The sequence below is a fragment of the Bos indicus x Bos taurus genome, chromosome 10 (assembly GCF_003369695.1).
Source record: "Bos indicus x Bos taurus breed Angus x Brahman F1 hybrid chromosome 10, Bos_hybrid_MaternalHap_v2.0, whole genome shotgun sequence".
In the NCBI taxonomy this organism is placed as follows: domain Eukaryota; kingdom Metazoa; phylum Chordata; class Mammalia; order Artiodactyla; family Bovidae; genus Bos; species Bos indicus x Bos taurus.
Genome location: NC_040085.1, coordinates 36,770,818 through 36,797,695, shown reverse-complemented (window position 1 = coordinate 36,797,695; position 26,878 = coordinate 36,770,818). Strand labels below are relative to the sequence as shown.

Sequence of the window (26,878 nt, the reverse complement as noted above, 5' to 3'; positions counted from 1 at the left end):
GCCGAACAGATTTTCATGCACGTTGAAGACAGTCCATTAGTTCTTGGCAAGGAGAATGAAGTTTTCAAAGCTGCTTTCTCCAACAAACTCCCATTCCCCACCCACTCACCCCCTGCCACCCCCCGCTTCTCATACACAAAACCTTGCTGAAGGGGAGAGGCTCTCCCCCATTTGTGGAGAAGCGAGGTCAACCCCATCTGCGATCACCCTGCCACAGCCTTGATAGTCATCACTTCTGGGATGCCCCTGGGCTCTGCTCCATCATTAAACTCCCAGGGCACTACCCAGATTAAAATCTCTCCTTCCTTCTCAGGAAAGAAGCATTTTTACTTCAAAATCATACAGTAAGGGCTTTGAAAAGTAGTTCACAAACTTCTCTGCCACTGGGGAAGGCATGTCCATTCACGTCAGAGATTTTCCCTCAGTGCCTTAGCTGTTGCACTGACTGAGCTTCTGAGTTCTCACAGTGCAGCCAAAAAAGAAACAAAGAAGTTTTGCCTCTATCTGTCACAGTAGAAATGTAAGCCATGATGATATGGGTTGAGCCAGGGTTCTCAATGGAATCTTTAGACTGGTTCCTGGGAGGAAAAGCCAGGAGGTTTCTGTTATAGTACAAGCTGCCACAGGGCCTGGGCTCCTTGACCTAGATGTGCTCTGAGCAAGGCCTCCTTCTAGTAAGGGAGCAAGCACTGTAGTGAAAGAGGCTGAGGATCAATATTCAACAGCAACCAGTATTGTGGCGCATGGTTACCATGGTAACATCGTCAGCCCCAAATGACTGTCATGAGGTGAAAAAATTCTCTTAAAATAAATGAAACCAGAAAAGATATATTTATAAACCTCTTACCAAACACCTATCTGTTGACAATGTAGAACCTGTTCCTTAAGCGACAGATACTCAAAGATTGGGAGGAATTTCATGACACAAACATTTTCTTGAAATAATGGTTATTCTCACCCCCTAAAAATGATCTGGAAAAATAACAAACGCAGATTTTTTTAAAAAAAATATGGAGAGTTCCAAGGAGTGATGGGCCTATACACTTAGATATTATGCAGTTATGACATTAAAATTCTGCACTAATCTGCCTATACCTTGTTTGAAATTTACAAAGTGGTACTTACTAGGAGTTTTCTTCTAAGTTGGACACACTATTTCTGGCAGGACCAATAAAGTGTCATAAAACTTGTTATACAATGAGAAAAAGACATTGGTCACACAGATTAAAAACTTGTGGGCACAGCTTTTGTTGTGCTCTTGAGAAGCTCCATCCTGAACTCGTCTTTCTTTGTGAATAGCAGTGTACCCAGCCAGAGTGCCCAGGTTCACAGCTCCCTGGCAAATCAGAGGTGGCCCAGAGATATAGTTCTGGGCAGTAGTGTCCAGGCAGAAGTCCCTGGGGAGGATGTTGTTGGGAGACAGTTCTCCAGTCTCTCTCATTTCTGTGTACCTTACAAGCAGAGGACTTACTGATAGCAACAGAGTATCCTTCCAAGGATGCCTGCATAGCATAACAGCCTCTGAAGATACAGATAGTATCTCTCCAGAGCAAAGGACAGGCCTGCCTACTGCTCATCGTGTAAGATTGGGGTCCCTGAGTTCAATGTTCCTCTCCCGGGAGGCAACCCATTGAGTGTGCCGACATTCCTGTGGGCCTATCTGTGTCACCCCTATGGGACTTGGGCAAGGAGAACTACCACAATCCTGCTGCTTGCTGTGTGCTGAGTAATAGAGCTGGCTGTCCCTGACCCAGGAGTCTCGTGACTTCAACCAGCAACCATGAAACCAAGGCAGGCTAACTGCTTAGCTTGCAAACAGGATGATACCTCAGACCCTTCATTGTTTTTGGTTAAATTAAAAAAAAAAAAAAAGAAAGAAAAGTAGGAGAGAGTTCTTGCCCACTAGCCCTTCTCCTTTCTTCTTGCCTTGAGGTTTCAGCAACCTCAATTTGGGGACCATGAGGTGACAAGCATGAGGACAAAGGTCAACATGCTAAGGATGGCATAGCAGAAAGATGATGAAACTGGGTCCTAATAGAGAATTACTGTGGCAGCCCTGGATTGCATAACTTGAGTCTTCTTGTTATGTGAGATATATGAGCCTCAATATATCAATGTTGAGCCTCAATATATCAATATATGATATATATATCAATATATGAGCCTCAATATATCTGTTATAACAAGTCAATGTTAATTGTTTTTCTGCAAGCAAATGCATCTCTAAAGTTTGTGTCAAACACTGTAATTGCATAATAGTAATTGTGTCTAAGTTGCTTCAGTCATGTCCGACTCTGTGCGACCCCATAGATGGCAGCCCACCAGGCTCCCCCATCCCTGGGATTCTCCAGGCAAGAACACTGGAGTGGGTTGCCATTTCCTTCTCCAATGCATGAAAGTGAAAAGTGAAAGTGAAGTCGCTCAGTCGTGTCAGTCTCTTAGTGACCCCATGGACTGCAGCCTACCAGGCTCCTCCGTCCATGGGATTTTCCAGGCAAGAGTACTGGAGTGGGGTGCCATTGCCTTCCATAGGCAACTTAGGGCAAGTATGTTGCTACCTTCCTTACTTCTTGATCTGGATTCTGTCTTTCTGTATATGAACATTATTGTATATATCTTTTATAAGTTAACTCAAATCCTTTAGGGGAAATCAGGTAAAATTCAATTCAATAAGTATAATTCGGTCCTGGTCCAAATTTATCTCGAAAATTCTATGAGTTACCCTTAAATTATGAGTTATCCTTTAAGGTATTAGTCAAACAATAGGAGTACCTCTTTCTGGAAATGTCTACCACATGCAAAAGTCTGTTTAGTCACCAGTGTATATCCAGATCCAGCAGAATGGCTGGCTCATAGCAGGGCCTTCAACTTTGTATTAACCAAGTGTTCATGAAAGGTCTCTCTTTATCAAATGTGTTGGTTATGCCCAAAGAAAATTATGATGTAACGGAAAGTATTTCAATACAGTAGATCTGTCATTTGACTATAATAAGCAGTTTAAGAAAAGACCACAGGTCAACTTCAAAGAAATAGCTTCTTATCTTTGTTCCTTATGACTGTGAAATGCCCCATAACCTGACAGTGGAATTCAAGGAATCTGTTCAACCTTGGAAACTAGTGCAATAGGATACCAGAAGTAATAACAATCACCACCAGAGATGAACACATCTTTTAATGTTATGTCCACAAACTATTTTTAGAATATTAGATAAAATTTAAACTTGTGTCAGAAAGAAAAATCAATGTACAGGATGAGAATATTTTACACCAAAAGTAGAATAAAGCAAAAGATGCTCTGCACAATGAGTTTATAGATATCCTTATTGTTCTCAGTATATGTTATGATTCCTACTTTTGGTTCAAAATCTAAATTATATGAAATTATCTATACTATGTGTTCTTGGTATGATTTCTGTTTAAAAAATCTCTCCAAACCACAATGAAATACTATTTCACACCCATTAGGATGACTTTTTTTTTTTTTTTTTAACGCAAAACAGTAAGTATTGGCAGAATGTGGAAAAATTGGAACACTTGCTGGTGGGACTATAAAATGATGCAGCCACTGTGAAAAACAGTTTGTAGTTCCTCAGAAATTAAACACAGAGTTACCATGATTCAGCAATTCCATTCCTAAAGAACTGAAAAGAGGGACTGAACCAGATACCTGCACCCAAGTGCTCAGAGGAGCATCATTCACAATGACCAAAGGTGGAACAACCCAACTGTCCACCAGCCTATGAAGGGATTAAAAAAAATGTAGTATATGTACACAGTGAAATATTATTCAGACATAAAAATGAACAAAATTCTGATACATGCTACATGAGAGAAACTTGACTATATGATGCAAAATGAAAAAGGACAAATACTGTGTTATTTTTGTCCCAAAGGACAAATATTAGTTTTTTTCCCTTTATGTGAGTTTCCTGGAATAGGCAAATTCACAGAGACAGAAGGTAAAATGAAGGTTACCAAGATCTGGGCAGGGCGGCTGGGAAGTTGTTCCTCATTGGGTACAGAGTTTCTGTTTGGGTTGATAAAAAAGTTCTGGAAAATAGTGGGGATGGTTGCTCAATATTGTGAAGATCCTTAATACCACTGAATTGTACATTTAAACATGGTTAAAATAGTAATATTTATGTTGTATATATTTTACCACAAGGAAAAAAAATCTATTAAACAAAAATTAAACTGAAAAGATGGATTTTGTTTATTTGTTTTAGGAAGAGTAAATAGAACAGATTTTTAAATTCCGTTTGGGTTTTGTTCAGTTTGTTTCTGCTTGCTTTAAGCCCTGCCTGCCTATGCTAGGAAGGAGAGTGACTAAGATGCCCCCACAACATTGCCAAAGCCATTCAGGCTGTGGGCTTGTGTGGTCATGCGCCTCAGAAGGTCTTATGTCATTTGGAAAGCTCTCTAGTTCAGCAATCTTTGCTTCACTTTGTCAATGCACAGGAGAGTGTATCATTGCAGCTCCCCTCCCCCCACCCCTCAGGCGTGTGTTGGGCTAGAATCTGTTTGTGAAAATATTATTTTAGGATTGCTTTCACTCCTATCATCTGCTTATTTTCCTTCCTGCATATTTCATAATGTAGCATAGAGATTTCTGATTCAGCAGTTAAAATAGTCTGTGCATTAGTTATCACTTCCTTGTGACCCACTTTATACACAATTACTCATTCTGGCATTGAAAGTCCAGATTTAAAAAAAAAAAATCCCTGGGACTAAAGTATGTATTAATATATCTGTGGGAGTAAAAAGGAGATATTGACCAAATATCTATTGGTAGCACTCAAAGGACCTCAATCAGCCCCAAGATTTCCCATCTCATTTACTCTTCTGTAAAAGCTCTCGAATTACACATAACTTCAGTTATTCTACACCCACAATCCCACTTTTTCCACCTCCTCTACTTTCATTTCCTTCCCCTCAAAATACATCTCTATGATGAATCCACCAAACACCACTGTCCGCTGTACCTCCCCGAGCTAAGGGTCGTGGGGAACTCAAAGAGCAATGGGACAGTCCCTGCTCCGAGGAGGCATCCATGCCAGTGCAGTGTCCCCCCTACCACTCAAATGTGCTACGGGCACCCCTAAATCTTTATGACTGCTTATGAGAGGCAGATTCTTGGGCCCCACCCCCCACTAGAGAATCTGATCCAGTTGATCTGCACTTTTAACTCCTCTCCAGGGAATTCTGATTGGGACCCTAAGAACATATTTTGAGAGACTTGGTGACACAGTGGAAGGCAGTAGAATCTCTTGCAAGCTTCACTGAGGTGGCTCCAGTCCCATGAAAGAACAGAGACAGGGGAGACAGAATTGGTCTGAGAGATTGAGGGAAAGCTTCCTGGAAGAAGTGCTTTTAAAGAAGAGCTGAAAACTAGACAGTGGGAGGCACACAGGCACGGTCATCTGCTGCCACCCCCTGCCGAAGGCGAGGGCAAGACTTTGGCCACATTCCTCCCGTCTGGGACCTTTGGAGCAACTGGGGAGGACGGGAGACCCTGGGATAAGGGATACACTCCTCTTGGAGAGGCCAAGTGGATGATACTTTTTGCTGGGGTTCCTTCCCGCACACAGAGCCCCAGCTCCAGACCCACCTGCTAGCAGAACCCTGCCCCAGGTCCTTCGCTTCTCTGATCTGAGTGAGGGCTGATGTTATGTGCCTTGTAGGCTGGGTGTGAGAATTTAGTGAGTTAATGGGTGTGCAGTACCATTGGTACACATTTAAAATTCAATATATAAGAGCTAATGTTATTCTTATCATTCTAGTTTTTTCTTTAGGATAAATTCCTAGAAGTGGGATTACTGGAACAGCAGTATAAGTGTTACTAAATGGGATGTATAAAACAATGTGTACAAATTTTGAGTTTTATAAAAGTGTCTAAAATTTGACTGCTAGAGATAAGGATGATTATTCATATTTATAACACTAGGTCCTTGGGAGGATATATACTAAGATATTGTTGTTTAGTCACTAAGCCGTGTCTGATTCTTTTGCAACCCCATGGACTATAGCCCCGCCAGGCTCCTCTGTCCCAGGGATTTCCCAGGCAAGAATACTGGAGTGGGTTGCATTTCCTACTCCAGGGATTGAACTACGTCCTGACCCAGGGATCAAACCTGTGTCTCCTGCTTGGTAGGCAGATTCTTTACCACTGAGCCACCTGAAAAGTGAAAGTGAAGTCACTCAGTCATGTCCGACTCTGCAACCCCATGGACTGCAGCCTACCAGGCTCCTCTGTCCATGGGATTTTCCAGGCAAGAATACTGGAGTGGGTTGCCATTTCCTTCTCCAGGAGATCTTCCCGAGCCAGGGATTGAACCTGGGTCTCCCGCATTGTAGGCAGATACTTTACCATCTGAGCCACCAGGGAAGTTGAGAGCCACCTGGGAAGCCCAAATCAAAATATTAACAGAGATCATCTCTGGGTATTCTCTGTGTTTTTCTTTGATAAATGGCAGCCACTCTCTTCCTCCTCCTCAATTCTCCTCTTATTCTCTCTCCTTCCCTCTATATACACACACACACACTCACAGCTAGTTTTAATGCCTGGAAGTTAACACTTTTTTCTCCCAGGAGACTCTTATTAAAATGTAAATATATTATCTGGGAAAAGCACCACTTTCAACTCTTCCCCCAGTTTATTGATTCAATCAGCTGGCTGAATCCTGGCCCACAGTGAACACAGATGGAAGGACTGGGCCAGGGCTACCGTCCCCCAAGGATAAGCCTAGAATAAGAATGATGGTAGTGAGCATTCCAAGAGTTAGAAGGCACATCAAAAACAATTTGATGTTCAAGGAAAGGAAACTAAAGACCAGAGTATGTTTGCAGAGGAGGGCTTGAGAGGGAATGGCTGCCTGCTCTCTGATTTGGTCGATGTTCAGTTGGACGCAGAGGAATGAACCAATGGACCTTTCAATGCCTCCTGCGCAGTTCTGTAAAAAGCCAATTATTGGGTGAAAAGAAAGATCATGAGACTGGAGATTGCTTATTTGCACACACCTGTTCTTCTTGGCATATATTTTAGAGCAGAAGGTTATGGTTTATACAAGTGAGTTTCAAAGGGCTGGTAAGTAACTCACTCTGAAAGCCCTTCTCAGATCTCCGAGTAGATAGATGCAACAGTTTGGCATTAAACTGACTCATTAAAATGTTTCCTGTATGAAAACTTTCCCTTTTTGATTATCTTATTTCATAGCTCTATTACTTTTGACCATAGGGTTGGTTTTAGAAAAGCAAAACCCTGTAACATTCCCTCCAGTATATTTTCATACCACAGTCGAAATCTACATTTTTGGAGAAATGCTTTGAGAGATTGGTATTTCTGAAATGCAACTTCGTTGTTTTTAGTTTTCCCAAATTTGAGACAGAAACACTTTTTTTTTTTTTTTTCCCCCTAGAGCCCAGAGCCATCCCTGCCTAACTCAGGGCCCAAACTTCCTATCAAAGTTCAAATTGTAAGAAACAGATTCCCAGTTCTAGAAGACAGGGGCTACATACAAAAGAGGATACTTAGGTTGTCAACGGAGATAAAGCCTGACACTGTCTCGCGTTTATCATAAGGAAAAATAAAGGGAGGTGGGAGGCTGAAGGAAGGGGCCAGCTAGGCTGTAACCCATCTTATGTACTCTTCCTCAATTTGGCGTCTACTTCAGAGGAGGCTCCAGGGGTGGGTCTTTCAGGGCTCTGTCTTTGAAAGAGACAGGCCCAGGGGGTTGCTGGGCCTTCTGCTTCCTGGGTGAGGATCTCAATCCAGATCTGGTTATGGAGGGAGCCTTTCTCTCTGGCCCTTTTACTAATTCTAGAGGGAAAGGAATACAATCCCCCAGGCAGGCAAACCTGCACAGCAAATAGAGAACAGGATGGGCAGGGGCAGGAAGGGTAGGGCCGCACTGGGGGAGGACAGAGGGAGGAGCCCACCACAGCAAGTTGTGGTGGGGGATGGTTTTCCTGCTAACCAGACGCCAAAGGGTGTCTTCAGGGCTGGGAGCTGCTGGAGCTTCCCTTTCTCTGACTGAGTGGGTACTGCAGTTGTCTGCCCTGGATCCTCTTTGCTTCTCCCCTACCGGGAGCATCAGAGCATCTCACCTACCTCTGCAGCTCCCATCTGCATCAGTGCTCGAGGTCCCCAGATCTCTTCCCTGGGGACCAGACTCATGCATCCCTCCTCTACCATGACATCGCACTGGCACCTCAAATCCAACCTTTCCTGAGTGACCCTGGTGCCTCTCCATTCTCATACGCCCTCCACTTGGATTCTATTATCTCAGTCAGGGGATGGGGTGCTCACTCACAGCAGAAATCTTCCCCACCCTTGCATCTTACCAAGTCCTTATAACCAACTAGACCCCATAGCCACCCTAACTACAACCTGGGATGTCAGTCAGGCCACCGTCACCTCTCAGGGGACTGGAGTGGCAGCCCCCTCCCTGGCCTCCCTGTCTCTACTCTTGTCCTCCTCATATCCACCCTGGCTGATTTTTCGAGCAAGCAAATCTGATTCCATTTCAAGCCTCTTTCTATGTTCCCACTCCCATGCAATATGTTCAAAACCTAAACTTGGCATTGGCAGCTCACAATTCTATTCAGAATGGCAGCTTTTTTAAAAGTTACATTATGAACTATTTAAAACCCACAAAAAGGCATAAAGACTATAACCACATGCATACCCATTCCCTAACTTCAAAGATAAAGCCTTATCTCTACAACAGCCAAAACTGCCCCTGCGTCCCCTCCCCTCCCCTCCCACAGAGGTAACTGCCATTCTGCATCTGCCAGCACTCCTCTGATGTCTCTGCAATTTTCCTTAGCATGGCTTTTCTATTTCATTATAACTTGTCATTATTCCTTACGAGCCTCTCTTGCTGGTTAGATTTCAGGGAAGTCCGGGAAATGCTATGAAGAGACCACTGAAAAAGTTGTCCCTTCAGGTACATTCTCGGCCTCTCAGGTCACCTCTCCTCCTTGCTGCTCTCCAGCGTGATGCTTTGTGTAAATTCACTGGGTAGGAGGGGTGGTGTCTTTGGGGACCCTTTGGGTAGGGGTTGGGAGGGTAAAAGACAAGGTCCTCAGACCCATACCACACCCTCCAGATCCTCGCTGATTCCTGCTGTGGGGTAGCCGGACTCAGCCTGCTCAGCTTCCTGGGCCACTCTGACTCCACAGCCTTGGCTAGCAGCTCCCCTTGTCCTTTACCACTGCAGACCCCAGAGGAGACTCTCTGATTCTCAACTCAACCACCTCCCATAAGACATGGGAACTGAAGGGAGTTCAGAGAAGCCAAGCTCCAGCCTTCCTCTGCCTAATCACACTACTCTGTTTCACTGTGATAAGTTGGGGCAGTTTGAGAGGTATTTTCCTTTCTGATCCCAAATATGAAGCAGAGCAACATCCACCCACTCCCAGGTCTGGGGTTCACATCAACCTCCCTGACAAGCAGACAAGGTTGTCCTTCATCTGTACCCTTCTTACCTCTGGGGTAGGTAGTCTCCAAAGAGGACCATTGTTAATTCATCTCTCCCTGTGTGTGCAAAGTGCTCCTTCTATCAAGAAGTAGAAAGTGCTTCCTTTCCCTGAAGGGCTGGTCTTGTGACTTGCTTTGATCAACAGAGTGCAGTAGAAATAATGTTCTGGTAGTTCTGAACCCAGACCCTATATGCACTGGAAGCTTCTTCTTCCTCCCAGGTGGAAGCCATCTGCCATGTACTCTGATGTCATCATACTGTGAGGAAGCCACCTGAAGAGGCCAGAGAAAGAGAGAGAATGGCCCAGCTCTTCCATTTATCTCAGCCAAGGCACCAAAGCTGGGGGTTAAGAAGTTTTCTTGGATGTCCTAATCCCAGTAGATACTCCATGAACAGAAGAACCACCTAGCTGAACTCAGCTCAGATTGCAGAATTATGAGAAATGATAAAATGTACTTTCAAGCCATCAAGTTTTGGGTGGTGGCTTATTATGCTCAATAGTAAAATGAAACACCCCTCCAGCTGCATTTCTCCTGACTGCCTGCCTCATACTTTATGCTTCAACAACTCACAGCAGCCTGCGTGACTCCCTGCATAGGCTGTGCTGTGTCTCACTTACATACCTTTTATTCAAGCTATACTCTCTTTTCCCCACCTCACTCCTCTGCCTGGCTAACTCCTGTTCCACTTCTGACTCTCTCTTTTTTTTTTTTTTTTTTTTTGAGGCATCTATGTTACCCTTAGGTAAATCCCATCATTACACTATAATTATCTATTTATGTATCTGCCTCCCAAACTAGGCTTGAATTCTTTAAAGCTGGGTACTATGTCTCATTCAGCTTTGAGACATTACTTTATATGGAAATGTGAGCAAGTCCCTTAAACTTCTTTAGTTCAGTTTCTGTGTAGTCAGGGATAGAATTCAGTTGTCTGTAGCAGAAACCCAGCCTCACTGGGTTAATGAAACAATGGTTTATTTTTTCACACACCAAGACTGAAAGTAGGCCTTTGGGGGCAGAAAGAGTAGCTTCACAATGTCAGAATACCCCAGTGTTCTTCTGTATTCCTGCTTCACCACCCTCAGGATATGGCTGTCTGCCTTACGGTTGCCTCAAGGTCACAACATGGCTGCTCCAGCACCAGTCTCACATCCATGTTCCAAGTAGGGTGAAGGAAAGAATAGGAGGAAGGGGCAATGTCCATATAAGGACAGCCACACTTTCCCAGAAATCCCCAGAAGACTTCTACTTAAGTCTCACTGGTCAGAACCATATCACACGGCCATTCATAGCTGCAGGAAAGACATGACAAATGTTTGCAAAATGATTAATGTTGACAGGAATCACCCATGGAGTATAAACGTTGAACTAGAAGCAGTAACTTCTTGGGGTTATCTATCTGTAAGGAACAAAAAGAGGATGGATTTGGGGGTAGCAACTGGCAGTGTCTGCATCATTCCCTACCTGTAAAACAGGACTAAGACCTACCTTGTAGAACTGATGAAATTGAGAGAGAATGCAGGCAAAATGCTGTTCTTTGTACCAAGGACATACTATGCATTCAATAAAAGCAATTCTCTTTCTGAGTTTCCAGATGTGGCACTTAATTCAAACATCCAAGAGTTTTCCCTGAAGGGGCAGAGAATTAGTTGGCTCAAGGCAACCATCCCACTCTCTGTCTACAATGCTTCTGCGGTGAATTTGCTTCTGATGATTAACAAATCTTTTCTCAAAGGTCTATTCAACTGTTAATAAATCCAAACAGAATTATCACTACGACTCTTCACTTACAAAATGTGACCCAGAAAAAACAAAGCTTGGAGAGAGACAAAAGGCAAGGAGCTGTTTTCAATGCTTTGTGGCTATTGTGCTGCGTATTTCATTTCTGATTCATTGGAAAATATCCAGCACACTTAGATTGGTGAGCAGCCTCAGACAAGGGGGTTAAGGATAAAGTCTCCAAATTCTTAGTCACTGGCACCTGGAAATGTTAGCAGTAGGAAGATTTCTTTTTGCTAGGAAACTGCTCTATGATTCTGTAACCACCCTTGCCCCACTGGGGTTTTTTGTTTGTTAAAGCAGACTAAAATTTTATGTATAGGTTAGGACTCTTTTGTTTGCAAGAGAAAAACACAAAATGCCTTATTAAAAGGTGAATTTATTGCCCTGACTAAAAAGTCCAGAGTAGAATTTCAGGCACAGCTGGCTCCAAGTGCTCAGGAATCTCTGTGTCTCTCAGGTTCTCTCTCTGTGGTAACAAGACTGGCCACCTGGGGTTCCTGCATATCAACCCACCACCTCAGCAATCCCAGCAGAAAGAGGATGCCTTTTACCCAGTGGTTCCAGAAAAAGCTCCAGGATTGGCTCAGCCTCAGTCACATGCTTACAACCCAATCACTGCGTTAAGGGAATGTGGTTCTCCTATTGGTTAGTCTGGGTCGCATGCCTGAACCTGGAGCCAGGAGGTGGGTTGAGATTGGGAGATGCAGTCCATGGGGTCGCTAAGAGTCAGACACGACTGAGCAACTTCACTTTTCACTTTCATGCATTGGAGAAGGAAATGGCAACCCACTCCAGTGTTCTTGCCTGGAGAATCCCAGGGACAGGGGAGCCTGGTGGGCTGCCGTCTATGGGTCGCACAGAGTTGGACACGACTGAAGTGAAGTGAAGAGCATAATTAGGGTACTACTACCAGCAGAACAGTGTGCCCAGGCCCAGCCTCACAAAAGTTTAAAGAGTTCTGAACAGATTCAGATTCATTTGATTTTATTGAAAGTTAACACCATAATAATACCAGTGATACTCTTTGCCATCTGTCAAAATCCTACTCATTTTTTCAGGCTCATTTCAAATGCCACCACAAACAAATCCTTCTAATGAGATTACTTTTCCATCAGCACTTTATTTTTCTCTCATGACGTGTATCATTTCTTGCCATGGATTATGGTGAGTTACACACCCATTTGTCTCCACCCTTGGTCTGAACAAGGCCCCTCTCTCATTCACTACAGACAGCCTGAGGATAAGAGTTTCTATCTGGCTGTGACCAGGCCTTGGAATGCAGAGAATGCAGGATGGTGAGGAGGGGAGAGATCACATGGCCCCCTCCAGGAAGAAAATACATCCACGGGGCAAAATTGGATTTTAGAAGTCAGGCTGGCTTTTCTTTTTAAAGTCATATTGGAACCGTCTTTTTTTTTTTTTTTAATATACATGTGTGATGAAACCTGGAGAGAAGCTGAAAACAGATTCAAGCCTTGAGATGGCAGCAGTCTTAAAAATATCATGTCCTGAATGAATTAGGGAGAGAGAGTTGTGAGGCGCCTTCCTCTCTTCAATAAACAAAAATGCAAATATCCCAGATGCCTTTTATACCCTCCCCAGGGCTAGCGGCTTATTAATCAGTTCAGAACCTTTCCACGCTGCTCCAGTTTTTTACAAGCAGTCTGTTTCCTCTCCTGTCCTTAGTGGCTTCCTTCCAGGGACACTCCCCTTGGGAGAAAAGGCGCCGACATACGGAGATCCTTCCAGAGTCACCCTTGCTTGCAGACACCTGCAGATTTCCCTTGAACGTTTCCTGTTCAACTCAACAGGTTTTAATTATGTGAACTAATATTTGCTCACTCTTAAACCATGTTTACCCTCGTAAAAGGCAAACTCCAAAGGACTAGGCTTAGGCGAGCCCAGAAGGAGCTAAATGTTTATGTAAACGGGCTCGTGATTTCCCGCCACCTCACATTTCCTCACTGCTCCATCCTTCTGAGGACTCTGCACCTTGGCCTTCTCATTTAGAGCAGATGATCACAAATTCTCTTTTCAGTTTCCACCTACCTCTGGTAGAAACAGGACTAAGTTCTCCTCCTAGAGACACCCCATCTTTCTGTGCAGAAAAATCCTCTGTTGGTTCCTTACTTGGGACTCTATGTGACCCTAATGGTGCCGCAAAGGTGCTTCTCTTTCTGCGGCTGCTGGGTCCTATTTCTGAACCAAAAATGGAAGACCGCCTCAGAAAATCTGAGACGTATTTTTACTCAGTTCTTGTCAAGCATATCACGTAGTTTGTTCCACAGCCAAGTTTCTTCCTCATAATTCTGACATGTTGGTCTGAAAACACACTCGTTTCCCATAACCAGAAGAGCGTGGAGCAGGGGAACTTTACAATTCAAGAGACAGAAAAGTGGAAACTAGTCACATGAGGCTTCATTTGTTCTAACAGCGAACACAAGGGTTTCTAATGTATAGTTTGGGGCTGTTGTTAGAGTCCAGTGTTCTTATTTTGAGCTGAGAGAAAATGTAAGGTTCTTCCTCCCCTTCTCCCCCAAACATCCACACCAGGCTGCTCACATGGTGGGGTTGGGGGAGGAGCATCTTGGGAAAAGAAGCAAGAATCAAGTCACACATCTGTCAACCAATGGGAAATGAGCCACTTTATCCACAAAGTACTGAAGCAAGAGCATGTGAATACCCTTCTGTCTACAGTAGAGCCTGTGTGTGGATCATGACCCAGTCTGACCCACACCAGAACTCTTCTCTGTGCAACAGATATTTAACAAGGCAAAACTCACACCTTTTCTCTTCTCTAAATTGGTTCTGTGATGTTGGGGGAATGAAAGTCTTTGACTTTCAATACACATCACTCAGATATAAATAACCACTCTGAGGCCTCACACTTGACTTCCTCAAAGCTCAGGTCTTCACTTCCCCAATGTGTGGTCAAATACACCTGTTCCTCAAAAAAAAAAAAAAAAAAAAGGCATATTGGTTTCTTCTAAGTAAATTATCCTCAGATATTTCTGAGGCAAGGTCCTCTACCTAGGTGATCAGTTGGATGCACATTGCATTTCTCCAAAGACACTAACCTACAAATTCAGATAGGCAATTCTGGAAATCAAAGAAAACTTGCCATACGCTGTGATCTTTAATCACTGCATGCCTTTAGGTATAAATAGTTCAGCTGAAAACATGCCTGTACAGGCAAGCCCAGGACACTGAATATGTGCACGCACACACAATGCCATTGTCACAAATAGAAAATTCCATGCTTTCAGGACAAAATCCTTAAAATGCTTTCAGCCAAATCCTTAAATAGTGAAACTAAGAATGAAAGTGACAAAATGAGTGATTTCAACCCACTTTGATTATATTTTTGGAGCTTGGTCAGATCAATTTCCAAGTGAACCAGCTCAGACGGTTCACCAGGGAATGTGTGGTTCACCAGCCGGAAACCAAGCTCTTTGTCAAGCTAGGGGGATGTTTCTTCTCATTCCAGCTCAAGCTCCAGTCATATAACTTATTAACTAAACCACAGGTAACCAGCCCTCTCCAAAACGTGTAAGGAAAAAGGTTTTAAAAAGGAGGGGCGAACAGAATAAAACCAGCTCACACTGTGAGCCAGTGGAAAGTCTGTGAACAGACAACTCCACACTGGGCACTGCTAGTTAACAGGCACAAGCCAGTGCTCCGTTTCAGACACACTGGGAGGACAACTGAGTTCTCACACGCTTCTCCACATGTGGCCCTGCACCCATCATCCAGGTGGGCAAGAAAATAGTTTCCCTTAGGTGAGCAGACTTGCTGGAGGAAGTCATGTCTATAAACAAAAGCTGACCCTGGGGACTGGATAAAATCTTAACTGGACCCCTTACTATACTGAGGATAGGTTGAGATCGCATAACCTATCTGGGGGCATCTGCTCAGATGGACAGGAGCTGGGCCCTTAGGAGGGAAGAAGCAGCTGTGGGTTTCCCGGCCTGAGAGCCCAGATCCAATGTGCCATCAGTCTGCCTTGAAGATTCTAGGATGGAATCTTTCTCCTTATCAGACACAAAAATCCACGAGAACTGCATTTTAAAGTTCCATAAATACACAGTAAATGAATTGTCACTGACCATTTACACGCATGGCATTTGTGGTAGCAACCACTAATACAGAACTTTTGCCCATTTAAGATCTGAGGCTTATGTTAGGGAAAACTATTAAAAAGTAAAAAAAAAAAAAAAAAAAGAATTAAAAAAATTTTTTTGACAGTTTCTTAGCTCGTTGGTGTCATCACCTATCTTGGAATTTTTAAAAATAAATATCTAAAAATCCAGACAGCAAATGGTATCATTTTATTCATGCCCTGAGTGTTGGGCATGAATTAGCCTCTGCCTCTCACCATTATAAATTTCAGACTGATTAAAAATCCTAATGTAAAAATCAAAATGAGTATTCAAAGGAAACATAAGAGAATATTTTACAATCTTGAGATAGGGAAAGACTTTCTAAACAAAATATAAAGCTCAGAAACCATAAAGAAAAAGATTTATAACCTTGACTGCATAAAAATTTTAAACTCTGTGAAGTAAAAGTCAATATAAATAAAGACCAGGAGAAAATATTTATAAGAGCTATAAAACAGAAAAAACATCCAGAATAAATAGAATGCATACAAACCACCCAATAATTAACGTACAAGGAAGAGTTATAGAAAATTCACAAATATAATTGGACAGGTTGATATTACTCATGACCCCAAAATTTCATTCCTAGATAATATACCCAACAAAAATGTATGCACATGTATTCTGAAAGACATGCACAGGAACATCCATAGCATCATTATTTGCTAGTAATTGAAAGTTGGAAAGAATCCAAATATCCATCAGTAAATAAATTGTGGTATATTCACATAATGGAATATAATAAGCAATGTAAATGAATACATTACAGCTACAAGCAAGTACATGAATGACTCATAATGTTGAATGAAGGAAGCTAGACATGAGTGCATGCTGTATGATTCCATTTTATGAAGTTTAAAACCAGGCACGTCTAATCTATGCAAGTTATATTGCAGAATAGTGATTACTTGGGGGGGGTGGGAAAAGTTCTGATAATATTCTATTTCTTGACCTGGATGGTGGTATAAGAAGAATTCTGTTAATTATTTCAGTAGAATACTTTTCTGTATACTTTTATACTTTTCTGTATTTTTATACTTTGAGAAAATGCTACCAAAAATCCAAATGGTCAATAGGCATATGAAAAGATGCACAATGAAAAGATGCGATTTTAAATGATGCAGCTTTTTCTGCATATGATGCTGGCAGTTTTTTTTTAATTTATAATGTTCAATGTCCATGAGTATTTTGGTGTCTTTGTAAATTAGAACAGAATTTTCAGGGAGAAGCTTTGGCATTATTTACCCAAAATTCAAACGTGCATGCCTTTTGATGCAGAAATCCTACTTCAGAAATATATCCTTCAGAAATATTGATGCATAAGCACATAAATTTGTGAACAAAAGCTTGCAGCAGTATTGTTTGTTTGATGCTGAAAAATGGCAAACCACCAATGTGTCCATAATTTGGCAAGAATGTAGCCTTTAAAGAAAAATGAGGGAAGCTTTTATGTACTAACACAAAAAGAACTCCAGCAAACATTGTTAAGTTTAAAAACAGTTAAGTCACAGAATAGGAACATATTACATGATCTCATTTATATACAAATGACCTGAATGTAAACTTTTAATATAAAATTTAAAACAAGAAAACAAAACTAAAATCTGATGTGGCTCATTTATTTAAATATCTTACAAATCCTATCACCAAAAAAAAAAAAAAAGCACTTCTCTCTGGAGATAGAATGCTGTCCCTGGACCGTCTCTCTGTTTCCTGGACAAATCCTAAGATTGAACCGCAAGAGGAAAGAAGTGTTTCTTGTTCCACAGCCTCCCAGAGGAGCCTCAGTGTCACAAATGCCAACTCCCACACAGGCCCGAGCAAGGGCACATGGAGTCTCTCCAGCCCTTTGTGCTTCCGAAGCACTTTTCAATAATTAAACTGCCTGAAGGGTGGGGGTGGGTGTGGCTCCCACAGACTCTACACTCCCTGGACAGAAACAGTCCTTTGGAATGCAAAGGCATCCCTTAGCAGTGGCCGTTCCCTGGCCCCTGCCCTTCTTCAGCCCCCAAACACTGAGGCAAGGGCCTTCAAGGCCCTGCCCAGAAGGCGGTTCTTCTCCCGGAAGAGTTATACTATTCTCTGTCCTCCTGGTCCCGCCTCTCCTTATGGAGGAAGAGCATTGCAGCAGGCAGCAAGAGAAATAATATCTTAATACTGTCGACTGCAACTCTGCCCTTTTTTTTTTTCCTCGAGGATCCTACGAACAACAAAAAATGCATACATCCTTCCAGTTTCTTATTGTACAAATAAATAGCAGGAGCAGTCTATGCTACCATATTTTCAAATGGTTAGCATCTGGAGCAAACTTTTCCAGCCTTTGGAATTTAATAAGCCATTAAAATTTCACAGTTTCGGGGGAGCCCAACAAAGGATTAATGATTTTCATTTTACCAAGTACAGACGGTTTCAAAAACAACCTGACTCTAATACCAAAACAATGTGAAAATGACAATCTCAGATTTTAAAAGCAGCACTCTAACACACTAAGATCTTATGAAAAACACGTTTTCCTCATATACTGTTAAACATTTCCTCACAGGCTGGTGTCAGTCCCCTTGGAAAGAGTTGATAGAGATTATATCCTAAATTCCCAAACCTGTCTATGCCCAAGAAAGACAGGAAGGCATTAAAAAAAAAAATTACAGATTCCAAGTACCCATCCCATATTTACAGCATCTGCCTCTCTGTTCTTCAAGAATGGAGCTCTGGTATGTGTATTTTTTTAAACTGTTTTTAACTATGGTAAAATATTTATAATATAAAATTTACAATTTTAACCATTTTTATATGTACAATTTAAAAATAATTGGTGTGTGTGTGTGTTTTTTAATGTACAATTTGGGCTTCCCTGGTGGCTCAGACAGTTAAGAATCCACCTGCAATGCAGGAGGCCTGGGTTCAATCTCTGGGTTGGAAAGATCCCTTGGAGGAGGGCATGGCAACCCACTCTAGTATTCAAGCCTGGAGAATCCCACGTACAGAGGAGCCTGGTGGGCTACAGTCCATGGAGGGGGCAGGGAGTCACAAGAGTCAGACACGACTGAGGGACTAAGCACGACTAAGCAGACATATGTACAATTTAGTGGCTTTAATGCATTTGCAATGCTGTGCCATCATCACCACTGTTCATTTCCCAAAACATTTTTATCATCCCAAACAGAAACTCAGGAATAGTTTAAAAGTAACTCCCTATTTCTCCCTCCCCCTGAGCTCCAGGCAATCTCTATTCTACTTTCCAGGTACCACATATATATATTGAATCATATGTTATTTGTCCTTTTGTTATTTTACTTAGCATAATATTTTCAAGTTTCATTTATTATAACAGGTATTAGAATTTCATTCCTCTTTATGGCCAAATATGCATTATATATATAAGGTACATTTCCTTTAACCATTCATCTCATGGTAAACAGTTGGGTTGTTTCTACTTTTCAGCTATTGTGAATAATGCTGCTACAGACATTGGTGTATAAGTTTCTGTTTCGTTGCCTGCTTTCGGTTGTTTTGAGTATATACCAAGGAGTGGAATTACTGCATACAAGTAATGCTATGTTTACCATTTGGAGCAATCAAACTGGTTTCCACAACAGCTGCACCATTTCACATCCCATCAGCAGTGTACTAGAGTTCCAATTTCTCTACAACTATGTCAATGCTTACTATTTTCTGTTTCTTTTTTCATTGTTTTTGTTTTATTCTTTTTGTTTTTCATTTTGTTTGGTTTTGGTTTTGTAAAAGCCATTCTAAGGGGTGTAGAGTGATATCTCTTTGTAGTTTTGATTTGCATTTTCCTCATGATTAATAGAGGAGAAGGCAATGGCACCCTACTCCAGTACTCTTGCCTGGAAAATCCCATGGATGGAGGAGCCTGGTGGGCTGCAGTCCGTGGGGTCGCTAAGAGTCGGACACAACTGAGTGACTTCACTTTCACTTTTCACTTTCATGCATTGGAGAAGGAAATGGCAACCCACTCCAGTGTTATTGCCTGGAGAATCCCAGGGACAGGGGAGCCTGGTGGGCTGCTGTCTATGGGGTCGCACAGAGTCAGACACGACTGAAGCGACTTAGCAGTAGCAGCATGATTAATAGAGGCTTCCCTGGTGGCTCAATGGTGAAGAACCTGCCTGCCAATGCAGGAGTTGTGGGTTTGATCTCTGGGTCAGGAAAATCCCCTGGAGAAGGAAATGGCAACCTACTCCAATATTCTTGCCTAGGAAATCCCATGGACAGAAGGAGCCTGGCAGCCTACTTTTCCATAGGGTCGCAAAAGAGTCAGACACCACTTAACAAGAAAACAATAACAACGTGACTAATGATGTTGAACATCTTTTTGTGTGCTTATTGGCCATATGTATATCTTCTTTGGAGACATATCTATTCAAGTCCTTTGTCCATTTTAAAATTAGGTTTGGTTTTATTTTTTTGTTTCTGAGTTATAGGAGTTTTAATATATTCTGAATATTAACTCCTTATCATACTTTCCCATTGTGTGGGCTGTCTTTTTACTCTCTTCAGAGTGTCCTTTGATGCACTAAGCTTTTTTATTTTGTTGAAGCCCAGTCTATTTTTTCTTTTCTTGCCTGTGCTTTTGGTGTCATAGCCAAAAAATCATTATCAAGTCCAGTGTTATGAAGCTTTTCTCCTGTGTTTTCTTCTAAGAGTTTTATAGTTTAGCTCTTAAATTTAGGTCTTTGTTCCTAAACAAAGCTGATTTTTTTTAAATAATATAAGGAAAGTGTCCAATTTCATTCTTCTACATGTGGATATCCAGTTTTCACAGTACCATTTGTTGAAAAGATTGTCCGTTCCCTATTGCATGGTCTTGGCACCCTTGTCAAAAATCATTTGATCATATATACAAGGGTTTGTTTCTAGGATTCTATTTTGTACCATTGGTCTATATGTCTGTCCTTATGCCAATACCACACTGTTTTGATTACTGTAGCTTTGTAGTAAGTTTTGAAATCAGGAAGAATGAGACCTCCAATTCTGTTCTTTGTTTCTCTTTTGAAATATTGTTTTGATTATTCCAGGTCCTTTGATATTCCATATGAATTTTAGAATAGATTTTTCTATTCTGAAAAAAATGCTGTTGGGATTTTGAAAGAGATTGTATTGAATGTGTAGAGCAATTTCTGTAATATTTTCAACTTAATGGGCTTCTTTGGTGGCTCAGATGGTAAAGAATCTGCCTGCAATGCAAGAGACCAAGTTTGATCCCTGGATCAGGAAGCTCTCCTGGAGAAGGGAATGGCTATTCACTCCAGTATTCTTGCCTGGAGAATGCCATGGACTGAGGAGTCTGGTGGGCTATGGGCTACAGTTCATGGGGTCACTAAGAGTCACACACAACCAAGTGACTAAGACACTTCATCTTACCAAGCCTTCCAGTCCATGAACACAGGATGTCTTTCCATTTATTTGTGTTCTTTAACTTCCTTCAGCAATGTTTTGTAATTTTCAATGTTCTTTAGCCTCCTTGATTAAAACTGTATTCCTGAGACTTCCTTGGTAGTCCAGTGGTTAAGACTATGCTTCCACCACAGAGGTCACAGGTTTGTTCCCTGGGGGGGAACTAACATCCCACATGCTGCACAGTGTCACCATAAAAATATATTTTTTTATTCCTGAATACTATCTTTTTGACATCCTAAAAAATGGAATAATTTTCTTAATTTCCATTTCAGACTTTTCATTGCTAGTATATAGAAATGTAACTGATTTTTTGTATTTTTTTTGTATCCTGCAGCTGCTAAATATTATTCACTCTAATTGTTTTGTGCGTAATCATTAGAATTTTTTACATAAAAAATTCTATCATCTCTGAACAGAGATAATTTTATTCTTTTCTTTCCAATTTACATATGTTTTCATTCTTTCTATTGCCTAAATATCTCTGGCTAGAACTTCCAATATTATATTGACTAGAAGCAGACATCTTTCTTTCGTTCCTAATCTTAAGAGAAAAGCTCTCAGTCTTTCACCATTGAGTATGATATTTGCTGAGGATTTTTAATATATGGCCTTTTAATACTGAGGAAGTTTCCCTCTGTTTCTAGTTTATTGAGTATTTTTGTCATTGAGTGTTAAATTTGTCAAACAGTTTTCTGCATTAATTGAAATGATCCTGTGAGATTTTTTTTTCATTACATTAATGTGGTATATTGCAGAAATTGATTTTTAAATATTGAACTCTCCTTGCATTTCATGAATAAATTCCATTTGGTCATGGTACATAATCCTTTTAATATGTTGCTGAATTTGATTTGCTAATATTTTTTTTAAATGCTGTATTCTTATTGGACCCTGGTATATAGTTTTCTTTCCTTGTAGTATCTTTTTCTGGCTTTGGAATCAGGGTAATGCTGGTCTCATAGAATGAGTTAAAAATTATTCCCTTCTGTTCGATTTAGGAAGATTGTGAGAAAGAGTGGTATTAAGGCTTCTTTAAATTTTTGGTGGACTGCATCAGTAAAGATATATCATCCTGGAATGGTTTTTTCCCTATTTTATTGAAGTATGATCTCCTGGTGGTTCAAACAATAAAGAATCTGCCTGCAGTGTCAGAAACCTCAGTTTTATCCCTGGGTCGGGAAGGTCTCCTAGGGAAGGGAATGGCTACCCTACTCCAGTATTCTTGCCTGGAGAATTCCATGGACAGAAAAGCCTATCCATGGGGTCGTAGAGCCAGACCCCACTGAGTGGCTAACACTTTGACTTTCATGATTGATTTACAATGTTATGTTAATGTCTGCTGTACCTCAAAGTAATTCAGTTACACACATATACGTTCTTTTTCATATTCTTTTCCACTATGGTTTATCATAGGATATTAAATACAGTTCCTTGTGATATACAGTAGGTACTTGTTGTTTTGGAGTGTATATTTTTTAACCAGCTTCTCCCTCTCCCCTGCTCCCATATTTCTGATAAAGAGCTGGGTTTGGGCCTGACTACCCCAAATACCCAATCTGACCACTCTTAGATACAACTCTTGATCAACTAGTCATATTATATTTTAAAAAAGAAAGAAAAGGCTTTGGATAAGAAATGTACCCAAGCTACCCAGCTCTGGAAGTGCCCACAGGAGGGAAAGAAAAGGACACAGGGGTGAGCGAGCCTCTGAGAATGAGGAGAACGTTGACACCCTCGGGAGGAAAGGTCGCCTGGTGTACAAGTTCACCCTTTGCCTGACTGCACCTGCTTCTATCCAGGTAGCTTCTCCCCGCAGTTATACCTGGCCTGCAGCCACTAGCTTTCTGGGAAACTGCTTAGTCTGAGAGAGGGTGAAAGGAGAAGGTGCTATGTACAAAATGCAACTCACAGGACTCAGATGACCAGGTATCAGGTCCCTCCCTGAGCTCTAATGGACCAAGCTGTGGTGCTGCAGCCGGAGAGGGACCTCCTTGGTGTGAACTGATAATGTGAGGTTGTTCTCACCAAAACGTTTTCTTAGTCTTATGCTCAGAGATCCTGGACAATGGGAAAGCATCATAAAACTTGTAATTAGACAGGAAAGCTATTTTCTGCAGGTCCTTTGCCTTTTAACCTCAATCTCGCTTCTCCCCACCCCCATCTTTCCTCAGGCAGTAGTCTACGCTTCCAGTAAAAACTTGCTCAGCCACTTGTGTAGAAAGAGGAATTAATATTCAAATACTCAACGGACTGGTTCTCCTTGGTAGCAAGTAGCCAAGCAAATATCCAAGTGAGAACCAGGGAAGGAACAAAATGGCATCAAGCCCAAGTGAGAAGTGCCTCAGTCATCCTGCAACACCCTGGATGTGGCCAGAGAACTACATCCTCTCTCTAGGTGAGTCACGGCCTCCACACCCAGCAGGGTGTAGACACACTGCACTGAAACTCAGATGAAACAGTAAGAAAAAGTCAAGCAGGTGAAACACTTCCTTGCTATCAGTTTGATAAAATACTCAATGCTGCTTCAAGATGGAAGACAATACAAGGTTGGGTTTTCAACAATACAAGGTTTTACATGATCCCACTAAAACTAGGGTCCTGCAATGAGGCTTGAAAGTGTGTAGTCCCATATATCTTTCCATCTATAAATGCGGAAGTTCATGGAAGCTCTGAAAAAAATTTTTGTTTGTTTGGTTTTAAGGGGAGGCGAACTTCAATAGTGCTCTAGACCTTAAATAGATGATAAAAGACAGTTTGGGAGATCTGAGTTTTCTCTTCAAAAATCCAAGATGTAAATACATCCTTAAACTATTCCTATTTATACTTTTTTCCCCCTTATACCTCATAACATTTCAGTACAAAAGAGAAAGTGATAATAGCATCTCAGCTTTTCAGAACTGGCTCAGGAGACCAAAGGCCGAAAAGAGATTGTAACATTAGCTAGAAAGCCTGTGATTAAAAGTCCAAAACTTAAGACCTAACACTCAAATATTCTAAGCTACTATTACAACAGAAACATTATTTCTCAAGATTGAGAAGGACTAGTGAAAAACTTTGTGGACCTGCAAAGGCATGAACTTACCTTCAATGCTGCAGTAACCTAAGCTCTGATCTTGACGAGCACGAAAGTTCATCTGCCCCTTTTTATAGCTAGAAAGTGTCCCAAATGAACTTTACCAGGTCATTTCATCACTATCATGATGATTATTGTCAATAAACACTGATTAAGCATCAGGACTTGGCCAGCACTAACATGAACAAACCTATTTCAACTTCCCTGAATCATTCCTTGGTGAACATATCCAAGGGCATTGCTCCATCACTGTTCTGGAATTGTACTCTTTGCAATTTATATATATATATATATGTGTGTGTGTGTATGTGTGCTGCTTTTGACACAAGCTTTCCTTGTAAGTAGGCATTAAAATACAGGCTTATAATTAGCTTCTAGGGAGGCAAATGTATTGTAGAGCAGAGCTCAGCAGGAGAGAAGTCAAGGCAGGTATTGAAGAAATATGGCCTGGAAGATGCATAATACAAAGGTTTTCTGAAGTGTGAGAAATACTACTAAAGTAAGGAAGGAAAACAGAGTCCTATCACTATAGACTTTTCAGTTATTATTTCCACACATATTAGCACGTGGTTCTGAAAGTGTATTTGCAACTTGTCCAATCTTGAAAACCTACAGTAGGCTGGCATGTAACATATACAATCCCAGACAGATCACAGCTACAGGAGGGCAGCATCGTGTCTAATCGTGCCGGTCTCTCCGGTCCTGGGGCCAGCACCTTGCCCCAGGATGGGTGTTCAGTTCCTTTCCCTCTCTCCCTCCCTCCCTCCCTCCCCTCTTTCTTCCTGCCAGCCTCCCTCCCTTCCTCCCTTCCTTTCTCTCTCTCTTTCTCCCTTCTTTCCCTCTTTCTGGTGTGACATGTGTATTTTTTCATCCCTTAGGCAACTTGAAATTGCCATCTCCCTTCCCCCCACCCTCCCATGGATTTCAAGGTGACAAACAGGTGACAAGTCTGAACTGTTTTGCCTCTTAAATTCATCACAGACTACAGTTGCCGAATCATTCACTGAATAAAACGTAGGTCACATCATTCACTGTCTAGCGATCACTCTTCTCCAGGTAGATGGTTCACAGCCATCACTGTGGCAGGAAGTCATCCTGTGTAGGTTCAAGTCATCCACAGTCAGACTCTCCCCCAGGAACGCTCCTTCAGCACACGCTGGCATTTAGACAGCTGTCCCTCCTCTGTACTCAGTGCTGTTACCAGCCATCAGATACTTGAACATTAACTCCCATTCCTTCAAACCATGGTAGGACCAACCCAGGGCCCATGTTGATGGAATCCCCTCTGGTTATGGATCATGAGATTATTTCTTTAAGAAGTGTTCTTCTGGAGACATCTGCCTTAAGTGATGGGGTCCCCAAATGTGCAGTTCTCCTGGGTAGCTAGGTTGTAATCAGTACTCTTCCCATCTTTGTCACTGTCCTCACACAGCCTCTCTCACCCCATGGTTCACTCTGTAAATTCTGGACAATTCAGTACTCTCTTCCATCGGTGACATCCCACCTGGCCACGGAAATGGGCCTCCTCATGGAATTCAGCATAGATGCCTCCAGAGGGATTAGACATCTTGCCTGTTGCCATTGTACTGTGGCTGATGACCCGCTCGCCTAGATTTCTGCCATCATCTTCTCCCTCCCAGAGAGGGAGAAGTCACCAACTTTCTAGTGGTTTCTTGTGGTTCTGGAGGATATGGCACTGTCTGAATTCAGCGCCTGTTCTGCCCTGGCTAACCTTGTCACACTCCTGGTCCTTGGCCTGGTACTTGTTACTGGTTTCCTTGGGGCTGTGGTGGGGTGGATGCTGGATCCAGTGGGTTCTGCCATGCTGGGGTGTGCTTGTTCCTGGTAACACTGGCCTAGTCAGCCCCATCCCACCTTGCACCATTTCCAGCTCTTGGGCAGATCCGATGGTGACCCATACTCACAAGGCCCAGAGTCCGTCCTGCACCCCAGCTGGGCATGCTGTTCCCAGCACAGGGGCTGGTAGCAGCCACAGCCTGGGCGGAAGGGGCGGCCCCGGGCCACGCAGCCAGCAGCAAGGGCAGCACGAGCAGCGGTGGTGACAGCCATGCTTGCCCGGATGACTCCCTGGCTCCTGTGAGAGTGGAATCTGACCCCAATTCAGACCCCAGTTCAAGTATTTCTTGAATCACATCCTCACAGACCTCCCCATTTGTTACTTTCTTGGGCTCTAGCATCTAAATCTAAGACCAGAAGTGAACTCTAAATCCTCATGTCTCTCAATTTACGGGATCCTGCCACGGTACATAGAACTAGCCTCAATGCAGAAATAGAAAGGGTACTTGATCCTTTGTGCTGTGCCTGGTCTAAGTTCCAGCTTACCTCACAGGGTGTTCTGGCTGCCTTGTTCTCTCCCCTGAGAACTCAGAGAGGTAAGGTCCACGCCGGGACTTAGGCACTGGACCCTACCACTCTCCACCCTTTGCAACTGTTTTTCTCATGTTGTACCAACTCTTCGTGCTGCCCTTCTTCATATATTTGAAGACTGTGTCTCACCTGTTTCACTCAGATGACCCACGAAACTATTTTCTCTGCTCAGTTTATTAGAAGTTACAATGGACTTGAGTCTCACTAAGTTTGTTGCCACTCATCACAGTCTATACTGGTCTAAGTGATGAATACAGAGGTGCCCCTGGAGTAGCTAAAGGCTGTGTGGAGAAAATAATATCTTCTCCAGGAGTGTGTCTTCTCCCCCTCAAGATACACGAGGTTGTGTTTGTACCAAAAATAGAGCAGGGTTTTCAAGACCAGATCTTATGGGGAGTGTGACCTTTAGTAAAAGTGCCTTCAGAGCAAACTCACAATTCTCACTGTTCTCCTCACACCTTGTTTCCTCAAAAAATTAAGCAAATATTAATAGCTGCAGAATTTGGGTAATTACAAAGTGCTTCATACTGCATCATATAATACCATTTCCAAGTTAGCCTGAGTATAGCATTGTAT

At 42.2% G+C, this 26,878-nt stretch overlaps 1 long non-coding RNA gene and 1 other non-coding gene across 2 annotated transcripts in view; one reads left to right on the top strand and one right to left on the bottom strand.

Moving 5' to 3' along the window:
• LOC113900184 overlaps positions 1-26,878 on the top strand; it is a 160,517-nt gene that overhangs the window by 53,723 nt on the left and 79,916 nt on the right. The window contains exon 2 of the long non-coding RNA XR_003513079.1: positions 23,013-23,236. This is a non-coding gene — a long non-coding RNA (uncharacterized LOC113900184). The remainder of the gene's footprint in view (positions 1-23,012; positions 23,237-26,878) is intronic.
• TRNAC-ACA lies at positions 6,314-6,385 on the bottom strand. The gene has a single exon. It is a non-coding gene; the product is annotated as a tRNA-Cys (tRNA).